This window comes from Periplaneta americana, chromosome 1 (assembly GCF_040183065.1).
Source record: "Periplaneta americana isolate PAMFEO1 chromosome 1, P.americana_PAMFEO1_priV1, whole genome shotgun sequence".
NCBI lineage: Eukaryota > Metazoa > Arthropoda > Insecta > Blattodea > Blattidae > Periplaneta > Periplaneta americana.
Window position 1 is genome coordinate 135,416,677 of NC_091117.1, and position 14,702 is coordinate 135,431,378.

The 14,702-nt window shown below is 36.6% G+C and overlaps 2 non-coding genes across 2 annotated transcripts; both read right to left on the reverse strand.

Annotated features, from left to right (window-relative positions):
• Window positions 1-5,581: 5,581 nt before the first annotated feature.
• On the reverse strand, window positions 5,582-5,655 carry TRNAN-GUU (transfer RNA asparagine (anticodon GUU)). Its single transcript has one exon. It is a non-coding gene; the product is annotated as a tRNA-Asn (tRNA).
• Window positions 5,656-11,184: 5,529 nt separating this feature from the next.
• Window positions 11,185-11,256, reverse strand: TRNAM-CAU (transfer RNA methionine (anticodon CAU)). Its single transcript has one exon. It is a non-coding gene; the product is annotated as a tRNA-Met (tRNA).
• Between the last annotated feature and the right edge of the window lie 3,446 nt (window positions 11,257-14,702).

A 14,702-nucleotide genomic window follows, 5' to 3' on the forward strand; every position in this document is an offset into this window, starting at 1 on the left:
AAAGATTTTTAAGTTTTTTCAAAATTAATAATTAGTAAATAATTTATTTTTAACATTTAAATGAACATTTTTTTCCATATACAAATTTCAAAAAGTATTCCAGTTACAGTACTCATAAATGTCACTTCCCGCCTGCCTACATTTAAATGTGGATTGTTCTGGTTTTGTGAAGAAAATAAATGTTTTTACGAGATATTATAAATAAGTTCCATAAACTTGTCCCATGCATAACAATTTTAAAACAGAATTTCTATTAGGGGAATAACAAATGCCTAATAAATAATCTGTTTCCTTGTTTTTATAACTGATTATGCACTTTACAAGAATGTTATCGCAGTATTTTCTACAAAGAATATTGAATATTAAAAATCAACTATGATTCACCGATAACTGTGACGAATGTGTGACAACTGAATTTTGTTGCAAAATACTAACAAGAAACTTAGATTACATAAAGAAGTTAATGAGAATATAACATGTAACTCTTCAAACTAGCATTATTGATGGTAATGAGCAGGGACGATACTTTGTCCCAGCGTGGACAGATTTTAGGTTGGTTATTGCTTGCCTATATTGACGTCACGGAGGCCATGGGTTCGAAGGTACTGTACTGTGATAGGAAAGAGCAACACGTGTGTACTGCGTCGAAGAACGAACGTATGTTTGATTTGTTTAGGATTCGAACCTATGCTGCTCTCTGCCACTGCCTGCTTGTTTTGCATTGTAGTGGCTTACCTACAGTTCCTTACCTGTTGTCATTTAATGGCAAGGTGGTTGTGATCGTGACTGTGTGCAGTAGTGTAAACATAATACAATGTAGTCAGACAAGAGCTCTAAACTGAATGTAATTGCAACTGCGTTTGGAAGTGAGTATTTTAGTGTGGAGGGCAACAACATACGCTGTAAAGTGTGCAACACAGAACTAAAGGTAAATGATCGTAAAGATTTACAAAAGCACTGTGAAACGAAAAAGCATAGTGAACGTTTGCCGTTATTTCTCTCGTCTGCACGGTTTACATATTCTTGAGTTTTATAATGTTTTGTGTGACATGATGGTATCGGCGAATATTCCAATACACAGCTCAGTAATCCACATTTTCAACGGTTTAAGGAAAAATACACTTCTAGAAAACTGTCTAGTATAACATCAATGCGTACAACCTATTTACGAAAAAACTGTGAACCGCATTCAAACAGCTATAGGTAGTAACAGAATATTTCTATCTATAGGTGAGACATCGGATGCTGTGGGACGATATGTAGCTCGCTTTGTTGTAGGAGTGATGTCCTCCAATGAACCAGAAAAGGAATTTTTGTTGACATCGGAAGTACTAAGAAAAGTAAACAGTGCAACTATTGTTAATCTTTTTGAGACATCTACTGTTTAGTGACAGACAGTACTGCATATATGATCAAAGCAGGAAATGAATTAAAAACCATACACCCCAACATAATCCACCTCACTTGCGTAGCCCATCCACTCCATGGTGGCGATGTTGAGATAACTTTCTCACAGTACAAGCATATTTTTAGTGAAAACAGAAGGAATTTCACTTTTTCACACTTAAAAATGCACATTGTTATATACTGTAACGGACTACAGTTGTATCAGAATAATGTACGTACCTCGATTGCAAATACGTATGTGTAATTTGACTAACTCGTCGTTATTATAAATATGTGTAAGTAATATTGTAAAGATGTAACTAATCAAGGCATATGTTACACGCATACATACTATACGGCAGTGGTAACCTGTAGAAATGTTGCGTTCTTGTTCCGCCGATCTATCCCAGCAAACAGTCGCGTGTTGTCGCTGAACTGCTCCCATCAACTAGTAAACATAGGTTCTCCATACACCAGTACCAGTGAACCTCGTGGCGAACTGGGACAAAGTGTCGTCCCTGGTAATGAGCTAATGACTAATGGCACAGAGGTGCACGGAATTACGTAATATTTGCGAATATTACGATTTTACAACAGCCGACTTTATTTAATATATCAGCCTGCCACAGTGGTGCTCATCGGAGTGACTACTACCGCGGAGGAAACGGAGATTACGAATAAAGCTCTCCACCGGTGATCTCCGATACTACCGTAGGTGGAACAGGGGACATCGGAGGGATGCGGTGGTTCGGAGCGAAGCGACAGTTAGCTCAAGGACGACAGGCGCGTACGGACTGACGGTAGTTGTGAGAGGAATAAAATGGCACCAAATCGGATATCCGTCGCATGGAAATTCTTTAATTTAGTTGAAGGTAATAATAAAGTCGCACACTGTAAACTTTGTGGGCGAATTTACTCTAAGGGTGGTGGAACTTCGAATTTGTTAGACCATTTGAAGCGATCGCACAATCGCGAACTTGATGAAAACAATTACGCAAAACATTTGATACTATTTCTTTTTAAATTGTTTTAGTGCTATCGTTCCCAAAAGCTCACAGTCTATGAAAAAGTCTTGAAATTTCTCTAAAACATAACTTTCGAGGCAATAAAAAACAAATGAAATATTTACAAGACGACTTGAATTATATTTTACTGTTTAGAACTTGAGTTATATTTTACTGTTTGGATTAAAATATTTCTGAATGAAACTAAAGAAACGTCTGGTAATAATATAATTACAATTATCCTTAAGTTATATCCACTTATATTTTTATTACAGAGCAAGAGTGGCGCGTTTTAGAAGAGGCAGTTCAAATACTGACACCCTTTAACACAATAATCACAATCCTGTCCGGTGAAGAATCTGAATAAATTATGTTGGACAGTAAACTTTATCCCATTGATAGCCCACGTTTCTTTTGTTTCATTCTAAAGCTCCTTTAATATATTTTACGTTAACTAAACCGATTATAATAATAATTGACAAACCCAGTTTGCGATTAAACGAGAGTTTCTAGGAGAATTAAAGTATAAATGTTTACATTTCCATAGCTGTAACAGTTAATGCAAACAGTGCTATGTGCTAGACATATGAGGCAATAAATCTCATTATCTGCATACCGTACTGTCAAAATCTCCATAAATAACATAAGTTATGAAAATGAGATATCAGATAGAAAATATTCATGAAATTGACTATAGAATAGTCTATGAAGAAATGATAAGGAAAAGTAAGCATACCTACTTGAAGTTACTCACTGTACTGAACACAGTAATGGAAATCGTTGTAAAAATGCTCATAACACAGTGGAACTTTGCACCACGAACATTTCAGAACAATAAGTTTCTCACAGTCAGCTTTACAACAGTTCTGTACATCAACGTGAAACCAGAATTCTATAAGAGAGACTAATTTATTAGGTTTGTTACCAAGGTACCCGGCTTTATGTCAGCCATAAGTTATTTAAACATATTCATATATCTAGGCCTACTACTACTACTACTACTACTACTACTACTACTACTACTACTACTGCTACTACTACTACTACTACTACTAGTACGATAGCATCACAGCTCAAAGTCGAACCCTAGCCTCCTCAATTTTCTTCCTCCAACTGTCCCTGTCCTGTGCTAATCTTCTCCAGGCAGTTGTTCCGAGATAGTTCTGAGAATCGGTCGATACCGCATCTATCCACCTATTTTTGGGTCTTCCAATTAGTATTTTACCATGTATTTTCCCTTCTAAGATCTTCCTTGCTATTCTGTTTCCTTCCATCCGATAGACATGTCCGGCCCATTCAAGCCTCCTTAATTAGATGAAAGTAACAATATCGAAACTTCTATATAATTTATATAGCTCATTATTATAACGTATTCTCCATTGCATATTTTCTTGCACGGTCCAAAAATTCTTCTGAGTATTTTACGCTCAAATATACGTAGTTTAGCTTCTGTCTCCTTAGATAATGTCTAAGTTTCGCTTGCATAACAAAGAATACATTTAATAATTTATTGTTTTGTATATTTTAAGTTTTGTTTCCTTGTACACACAAATTTCAATATTCCGTTTAATGCTAAATACCTGTAGGTCTTATTGGCTGCGGTGATTCGACTCTGTACTTCAATTAATTCGTTATTGTTACTTGTCATTATTGTTGCAAGCTATTTAAACTTCTCAGTTTCTTCAACCATGTTTATCGTCAGATTAGGAGGGTTGTATATTTCTTATTTGTATCATCCGTTTAGTTTTACTTGCATTAATCTGCAACCCGATTTTAGCGGCTCCTTGTTCCAGGTCTTTATACACTTCTTCTATTGCTGTAAACGACCGTCCCATAACATCCAAGTCATCTGCGTATCCTACTATTTGAACTCTCTTGTAAGCTAAAGTGCTGTTAGGATCTATACCTGTCTGTGTCATCACCCAATGTAAAGCAAGATTGAAGAGCATTGGTGCTAGAGCATCCCCTTGTTTCAACCCATTATCAATATTAAATTGTTTTGTTGTAACACCATATATCTTCACTTGAGCCATGGTTTTTGCCATGGCCATCTTGGCGAGTCTTATTATCTTTGGATGTATCCCTTGATGAATCATAATTTTGTATATCCTTGTCTATTAATGCTATCATAAGCTGTTCTGAAATCTATAAACGGTATAAGTTGAGGTTATACTCCCAGAACTTTTCTGTCATGCCTTTAACAGTGTAAATTTAATCTATGGTCGATCTTCCTACCCGGAAGCCTGCTTGGTACTCGCCTATGATATTCTCGTAGTATTTCTCCAATCTTTTCCGAAGAATGTAGGTGAATATTTTATACATTGTGCATAGGAGAGTTAGGCCTCTATAATTTTGGCAATCTAGTTTATCTCCTTTTTTATAAATTGGGCAGATTATTCCAACTTTCCATTCACTAGGCATTTGTTCTTTTTGCCATATCTGTTTTACCAGTTTGTATATTGTCTCTACCATATCTTTCACTCCTGCTTTGATTAGCTCTGCTGATATTTTATCAATACTCGGAGCCTTATTCGTGTCAAGTAATAAAACACTATCAAAGAACTTCCGAAGGAAATTTTCTCAAGGCCTAAAGCTATAAACGTCAAAAGACTGAACAATCGGAGTTGTGTGCTTTGGAATTGTTAACACTTCCACCGTTTTACCTTCTGGAGTTATTCTTTCTATAGCCTGTGTACCTCGGTAACTGGTGTACAAAGAATGCTATGATCACTGACAGATAAACATTTGGAGTCTTAAACATTTTCTTCTTCTCCTCGGTGGCAATGGAGATATGAGACATACGAATGTCAAGCGATTATTTCAGAAAAATCATATCTCGGAGGCTAGGCATTGTCCGGATGTAGAAATTTATAGGGAGATTTTTTATTTCAAATCGAACGTACGGGCGAAAAATCGTTGTGAAAATTCATTATCACTTGGTGAGTCTTCCTTGTTAATATATTGGCATTAAAAATCAAACTTGCATGAAAGAGATGGACATTAATTATTTTACGTTTTTTGAATTAATAATGGACAGCCTTGACTTAAAAATCGGAAAGAGAGACATATAAATCAGCGTAAGTAAAAATGTGGTTATAATCCGACATTGTAAATCCGTGCCATCCTGATGGCCCTCAAATGTTTGACCCATTCCTTCTCCAACTGATACTTAACGTAATACTAAAAATATCCGCCCTCGGGTGGGCTCGAACCACCAACCTTTCGGTTAACAGCCGAACGCGCTAGCCGATTGCGCCACGAAGGCAAGGTTGCAGGTAGTACCTTCGCTTCCTAACTTCAGGGACAGCTATCTCATACACACATACTGAAAATAGTGATAACCATAGGCGGAGTTATGGGATGGCAGTGCTCCCCCAAACTTGTCTGACCTCTTTTTTTTTCTATTAACATTAAAAAACATTGAATTCAAAATATATTTTTTGCTTTTGTTTATGATTAAGTTTCTGTGCTTAAGTTGATGAATGAATGTCTTCAGATCATGTGTCTGGACTATAATATTTGTTTTAAATTTCTGAATGCATAAGAATTCCTATATCTTATTTGAGGAATGGAAGCACTGTATTTTTTTTGTAACATGTGTACTCATGTGTTAGAAGTCTGCAGGAGTTTAGGCCGCCACTTGGAGAAATATGAATAACATACCGTACTGCACAACAATGCAGAAAAAAAGAAAAGTGATCCCGGTATAATGTGTAAACTTTAAGACGAGATTAAATAACATAATTAGAATTTACATTTCATATATCTACAGGAAGGTAAGCTTCATGTAAAAAAGTTTTTGTTAGCACTGTTACGTAGTTGTATTGATGTATACATGTGTATCTGTACGAGAGAGAAAAAGAGAGAGATTGTTTTAAGTTATGCCCTATTATAATTTGTAGTAGACCTACAGTTCAAGCCCTATAGGCTACAACTCGGTTCGAAAAATCGCGGGTATGGATGTATCACTGTAAGAACGTGCCCCTGGAAAATATCTTTATTAAATGATCATATTCCGATATACTGTACCACGGGCAAGCTATAACAGGGAAGGAGGTAAATGATGTCCCTCATAACCCCGTTATATGGGGATTCTATTGTTTTGCTTTGCCCCCCCCCCCCAAGTAAACAGTTCTCTCTCCGCCTATGGTGATAATCACAGTATTTCAAGTGTCTTAATTTCACAGCATTACCTACTTCACTTTATAACCTACATAGATTGGATCTGTTTATATTGGTGTAATTCTGAAGGTTCGCTCTCCATTTGTTCGTATAATCCTTCGTTGAACGTGATTTGAACACCAATAATCCATTTTTATACAAACACCTGTTCACTACCGGCATGGAGTAGCCTACTATAATCCTGGAACCTGTACCAATCGGCGCACGCGAAACTGGGTCGTCATCACTAATTGTCCATATTTTATCTTTTGTTATGTTCACATTTACCCATATTTCGTCGGGAAAGAATACAGCATATTTGGTTGATCTTATATCTTTATTTGCACAAAGAGAAGTATTACGCAGCGCAACTACATCCTGACGTTCTATCAAATATTTTCGCTCCATATTATTCTTCTAATAGCAGAACCCAATGTTTCTCATTATCCACCAGAGAGAAGATCGATACGCAGAGAAACACAGCTTCTCTTTGGCACTTTTTAATATATCATTCAAGCTTGGAATGTATAGATACGGAATTAAAATTTGGAGCGAGTCTTCATAGGAGTCCACCTGTATATAAGCAACAATTTCTCACGACTGTCCACAAATAGCATATATACAGGGGCTCTTGTTTACTGCACATGCGCAGTATATTGTGATAGTCTACTTGAATAACAAGGGAGCTCCAAATTTTATTGCCTTATTTGTACCCTTCTCCACACAAACTTAAAATACTCCTTCCCAATGCATCGCAATTATTGCAGTACCAACAGGAATTACAATTTTTACCTGATTAGCCACTGTATATTAAAAGAGATCCTTGTTTATGATCATTAGGATTTGTATTCCTATTTACTATTGGAGGTTTAACATCGAAATCATCTATATTACTTTCACAACAACCCCGCGGCAGCTTTTTTGTTGGACTTTTCAATTCGCCTGTTTGTATCTCCTTAAGAATTCTACTTTTTACTAATCCCAATCGCTTTAATAGTTCTTTCATACACTTAGTGACGGATATCATAGGTTTATCACACCTTGCATCGTCATATTCTTTCTAAAAATACTCGTGAACCCGGTAAATAAGCTCTTTATTTTCGGAACGATATGGTTCCCTCTTCCACCAATTAAATAAGACATACAATTAAGATAAAACTTACACTTAACCCTAACTTTGTAACATTCGTGGCGCAGGGTGTTGCTGACATCCAAAATATAATGGGTTCTTATGGAATATTTTTTTAGTGAACAATTGAAATAGCCTATCGATTTTTCTTAGTTCATACAACTGTATCAAACATTTTAATACCTATCACAACGTTATAATTAATATACAGTAATGGTAATATTTCAATACTAGCCGTACCCGTGCGCTCCGCTGCACCTGTTAGAAATAAATATAAAGTAATTACATAATTAAAATAGGACGTTTGATCCAGGGAACAACTTTTACAACAGCGCAAGATAATCTGCTTCGCTCATTACCCAATTTTTTTTTTCATTGCATTTATTGCATATATATTTTGTGTATTTTAACACGATTCAATTGAGCATAATTAAAATTTGAATTATAAAATAATGGATTGCTAAGCTAACGTACTATTTCTGCATACTAAATCAATACACTCTCGTTGTTCGTTAATTCTCTGAGATTAAAATGAGTGTACATAAATATTATTTTAAGAAATACAGAAAACGAATGTACAAAATAGCCTATCAAATTTTCTGTGCATAAGAAGCTATTTTAATCTTACCTGTCCTCGATTTACTCAGACGTTACTGTAATAACATTATAGCATTATGTCCATCTAGAGAAACTACACTTTCCAATGATGAAACAATAATTAATTTTACAAATCGATTAATTTAGCTTCTGATATTACTTCATACAAACACAGAAACATTCTCTGTAGGCTATGTTTAATAGCTTTCGATTGTTGATGTCCTAGGCCCCTGTTTCGATTGTTGTTGTCCAAGGCCCCTTATAGACGAAGTCATTTGTTCTTAATTCATTGCACCATCTTAGATGGCGTTATTTTAATTTTAAAACTAATTTATCTCATTAAATATCAGTCCTATCAAAATTTTGTAAAGAATAAAACTTATCGGAAATCATTGTTAAAGGAACTTTTGTTATGTAATATTGTTCACAAAAATCAATAATAAGCGAGATATTTCGATTTATTTAATTCAGCCCCCCTTATAACCCCCATTTTAAATAAAGTATTTTGAATGCCATATAGACTAAAATCTAAGTTACAACTAACTTAATATATATTCCAATTTTCATATAAATCGGTTCAGCCATTATCGCGTGAAAAGGTAACAAACATACAGACAGACATACAAACAAAAATTTCAAAAATGCGATTTTCGGTTTCAGGGTGGTTAAATATATATGTTAGGACCAATTATTTTTGGAAAATCGAAAATTACCAGAAAAATTTCGGCTACAGATTTATTATTAGTATAGATTGGTTCACATGTAATATTCGAACTTTATTCTCTCCTAATCATAATTTACTTTTTATCTTCATTTTCAGACCACTTTCTTGATTTCCTGTGCGCACAGTCACTACTTAACATTCGTTGTTATTATTTTTTACACACGTATGGTCAGCTTAGTCACTGTCACTATTTACAATAGGAGCGCGGGGTGTTGGCGTCACCCACACCACTTAAACCGTCATTATCTCGAGTATGCGGTTTCCGATTTCAAACATATTTCTGTTTATTGCTGTCCTACCAATTCTAAGAAAGGTACTGAAAGTTTCAGAAGGACAGACTTACTCAATATGTAGTTGGCAGCTGCGTATATGTGACTGGGGTGTTGACAACACCCCGCGCGACTACTTAAGGGTTGATTACCATTTGTGACAAGTTCACAAGACCACAATTCACACCGAACTGCTTGAATTAGCAAACTGTACCAACTGCACGCAATAGGAACTACAGAAACAACAGCGACTTTTCTATAACTGCATCACAAAGAGTAATGCGCAGATTTTCCAGGAATATGGTCAAGTAGCCTGTAAAACTATCGAGGTCAACAATATAAAACGTGTTTATCTACAAAAGCGTTACAATTCTTTTTTTATTAATTCCTCAGGACTCATACTTTCAAAATGCTAGCTTACACTTACAAAAATACACGTTATTGATAAAATATTTACTAATTATTAATTTTGAGAAACTTAAAAATCTTATAGCAGAGCGTGTTTTCGATCCACGGACCTCTGGGTTATGGGCCCAGCACGCTTCCACTGCGCCACTCTGCTCACTTACCGCTCGCAGCCTTTTTACAGTGACGTAGGTACGTTACTGTTACGTTAATGTACGTACTGTACTATACTGTGCGGTAACGTTACTGTGGGTACATTAACAGAAAACCACAATAAAATTCAAGTCACAAAGAGTTTGTGTGCACTCGATGTGGGTTTCTGGCGTCTCAACAGCCCACTTTAGGTGTGTGGAAATAAGAGGAAAAATTGAGACGTTGTCGACTGAAGTGCCTGGGAAGCTCAGTCGGTAACAGCGCTGGTGCGTTGAGCAAAAAGTCCCGGGATCGATACCCGGATCGGTAACAATTTCTCCCTCGAAATTATTCAAGTTTGTTTCAGAGGGAGTTTTACCTGAAAGCTAGATTTGCAAAACAAACATGCTATCATGAAAACCTGTTAGAAGAATAGTAATTGATTCTTAAGAAAGTGGATAAAACGTAGTACGGTATACTTATCGTAACTTCATATTATTGTAATACTCGCCTGGTTATCGATCTCGTATTGTAATATGAAACGTTACGATACTCAAATCGTAAATAAATATTATTCTTTGGGTTAAATGTCTGGAAGTATTACTAGAAATATGGAATTTGTATTGTATGAAAGGGAATAATAAATTGTTTTAAAACGACATAGTATTTGTGTTTAATAAATAAATAAATGCAATCCTTCAACGAAATTAATTTTTTGTCTCACTGCAACCCCTATAATGGTGTTAGAGTTGCTTTTTGTATCACTGTGGCACGGTAGCGTTGCGATTGAGATGTAACACTACAAAGTCGAAAGAACGCGGGTTCGATTCTCGAGGGGTTCATGGATTTTCTCAATTGATTTAATTCTTTCGGTCATGCTATGTCCCTGGGGTTTACCTAGTCGCCGTGGCTTACAGTAAGAACCTTTTGGGTAAGGAAGTGGAAACATAGCGAAGGAAGGAAGCTTCCCACTCCACGTTGTTCTTCCCCTTACGCGCAGGAAGGTTTCACTAGATAACGAATGGCCTATAGCACTGATATCTCTAATGTCATTAATGTCGTTTGTAGATGTGGGAGCCTTAACTTCCCGCCATACATGGGGTCGATTTGTCCTGTAATGGGGTTGACTTTTTTACCTTACAAATGTTTTTACACCGTGTCTTTAATTGTAATGCGTTTGTAATTTACCAGGTATACAGAAAAATGAAAAACATGTTTACACTCATAAAAGATATAATTCTTTATCATTAATTCATCAATACTCATATATTTCAGACGCTAGAGCACAGTTATATTAATACTTGTTTCTCATTAAATATGATATTGGTACTTAGTAATTATTATTTTCCCAAAAATAAAATAGATTATAGATTATTTTAGCAGAGCGTGGTTTCGATCCACGGACCTCTGGGTTATGGGCCCAGCACGCTTCCACTGCACCACTCTGCTCATGACTTCTGTACCTTTACTTACACTGATGAATCGTTATTTGATAGGTAATATGCAGGTAGCTCTAAAGGCAGGTCAGCATGTTTGTTTGCTAATGAGGTTTTACTTGAAACTTGATACACCATTTGCAAGATACAGCTTGTCCAAGTCAAGTCTGCGAGTGGGGATATCGGGATGGAATGTAGAGGCAAAAAACAGTTGCCACATAGGTCACTTGACGCTCAGATTTCAACATGTGCACTAGAGTCGGGCAAACAGCCTCTTACTCCCGCTCGTCTCGTAGGCGAGACTGGCTGGCCGATTACGCCAGTTCCGAGAATCGTATTCTCGAGATTGGCACTCTCGGGAACGAGGAATACCGGGTCCCGGCCTGTTATCGCACGGCCGACTTATCGTTACGAAATGCGTACACTGACTGCCGGCTTAATCGCCGCTCATCACTGAAATTCGTGACTCTTTCTGAAATATTAATGTTCATAAAGTAATTTAAGAAGGCACAGCAGTGTGGTATGCAATAATACAGCACATTATGATTGTCGACATTCTTACAGAAGGCACACTATTTTAATGAACTACTTATTGCCTTTCTGGAGAAGCAAAATAATGCAGCACTTTCAGTCGTTACCTAATCCTAAGCTAGTCTAAAACAATAACAAGTTATGGTTGGAGCTATGATATACTTTCTCGCTATCAGCATTTCGTTGACATTGCATATTTAATCATTCGATAGTGTTTTGTATACGCTATAGTAATGGATAACACACGACTGTATTATTATATTTCGCGTTCACATCTGGATGTTTCGTTGTTATGCAACGGCATCTTCATCAGCATGGGTAATTATTGTGCTGTGTAAGGACGAAATAAAATAATTAATACTTATTTATATTATTATAAAGGACCAAAGACTCTGACAAAAGATATTTTTGTTTCCCAACTGATAAAATGCTGCATGTGAAATGGAAACACTTTTGCAAGAGGAAGGACAGAATTACGAAACAGAGTAGATCCTTTCACAAATTGATCATAATTACTTACAAATGCGTTTTAAGGAACCCGGAGGTTCATTGCCGCTCTCACATAAGTCCGCCATCGGTCTCTATCCTGAGCAAGATTAATTCAGTCTCTACCATCATATCCATTTTTATATTATCTTCCCATCTACGTCTCTGCCTCTCCAAACGTCCTTTCCCTCCGGCCATCCAACTAACACTCTATATCCATTTCTGGATTCGCCCATACATGCTAGATGTTCTGCCCATTTCAAACCTCTGAATTTAATATTCCTAATTATGTCAGGTGATAGTACAATGCGTGCAGTTCTGCGTTGTGCAACTTCCTCCATTCTCCATCCCTCTTAGCCCCAAATATCTTTCTAAGAATCTTATTCTCGAACACCCTTAACCTCTGTTCCTCAAAGTGAGAGTCCAAATTTCACAACCATACAGAACAACCGGTAATATAACTGTTTTATAAATTCTAACTTTCAAGTTTTTTGAGAGCAGGCTGGGTGACAAAAGCTTCTCAACCGAATAATAACAGGCATTTCACCCCATATTTATTCTGCGTTTCCTCCTGAGTGTCATTTATATTTGCTTTATCATAACAACAGAGAATAAAAGAGGGTTATTATTATTATTATTATTATTATTATTATTATTATTATTATTATTATTAAATTAGTTAGTTGCACATTGTGCACATCGTTTAAAATATACTACGGAGCGCACGCATTTTTTGTCCTTGTCTTCAGATAAAGACAACGGTTACGCTGTCTCCCAGACTCCCCCCCCCCTCATGCAACTTTCTCTCCTACGCCCACGCTTGCCAATCAGAACGCCAAACCTAACTGTCAAGCAGAAGTAGAAGTACAGTCTATTTCAAAGAGTCTTAAATTGTTACCGCTCTATGAACAGAAGCGCAGTAGGAAAACTTTGCTGTCATATGAGACTGTACTGGTCTCCTCTCGTTACCGCCTCCTTTCACTACAGAACTGTCTCCAACTTCCCCTCTCGGCTCGCAGACTTAACTTGTTCGAGCTGTACTTGTACTCATCCCATAGCGTTGTTGTCCCAAGCATTGGACAGTACTAGGAGGATAAAGATATCAGTGCCGGACTCTTTTTCTTGTTTCCAAGCAGCCCCGTCTTCCTCATTTTTACTATTCGAATTCTCGAAGTTAATTACGAACTGGTCGATGACTTGATCAACCAATCTGTCCCTCTCCCAGTAAAATATTTCCTCTTTCTCAACGTGTTCACATGCAGCTTTACAATTTTCTGAACTGATATTTTACAATGTTATTTCAGATAATGATCTTACACTATTTAATTTGAAGACTATATTTCGTTTCATACTTTTTGAGTTTAGATCTTTTTATTTTAATGAGTTCGTATAAAACTACCTTGGTAGAACTAAAATCAAATTCAGAATATTCTACTGTAAGCGGGTTTGCATTTGAAGTTTTTTCCATGATACTGAACCTTTATTTAATTCAGTTGAATGGTAACTATAGTACTGTTTTGTGGAATGTTTGGAAGAAGTTTATTTATTAACCAATCTTTAAAAACTGCAATGTCCATTTTCTCATGTTAGTCCTTTGTTGACTTCAATTGACAACAAAGGACATTCGGAATTGATCCAGACCAATATCCTACGTGGAGAATTATAAATCTCTTCACCTTTATAATGGTACTTCCAAGGGAAAATTGTCACATCGGATTTCTCACGTATCCACGCTTTACTTTTTGTATGATTAAAGTTGATCCATGTTTTATCTAGATCAGCCGTGGCGAAAATGTGACTCGCGAGCACATTGTGGTTCGCAATGATAGCTACTGTCCAAATTTCACGAGAAGATACCTGCGAGGGGAGTACGGTTCTTGCGGGGTGAGAGGAGAAGTTCAACTAATAACTCAGCTCCTCTGAAGCGGCAGATGGATGGAGATGGTGTCATTGGCCGGCTGGGACAAACGAGGCTTAGTCATTGGCCGGCCGGTTCCATGTTGGGGAGTTGGTTGTAAGAGAAGGGGAAAAACTCACATTCCTTGCTCTGATCTTCTCCTGAAGTGTGGACAGTATGCATTTCTCTTGCTTCCTACCTCCTCCAACTCCCACCCTCTCACTCACTGGAGTCAAACTCCGTTCCATTTGTATTTGTCTCTGAAGTGAGAATGGCGTATCGTCGCAAAGTCTCTCTCGAAACCATGTACCTCTGCCAAAACGAAAGTTTCAAGAAGGATGGGAGGACGTATTTTTTTGCTGCCAGTATGATGAGAATATTAAACATATGACTTGTTCACAAATATTACAAGGAAAGCGGTTGTATAACACAAAACGGCATTATACTACATGTTACTGATGAAACATTAAAAGGTTAAGTGTTATCATTATTACTATTATTATTATTATTATTATTATTATTATTATTATTATTATTATTATTAT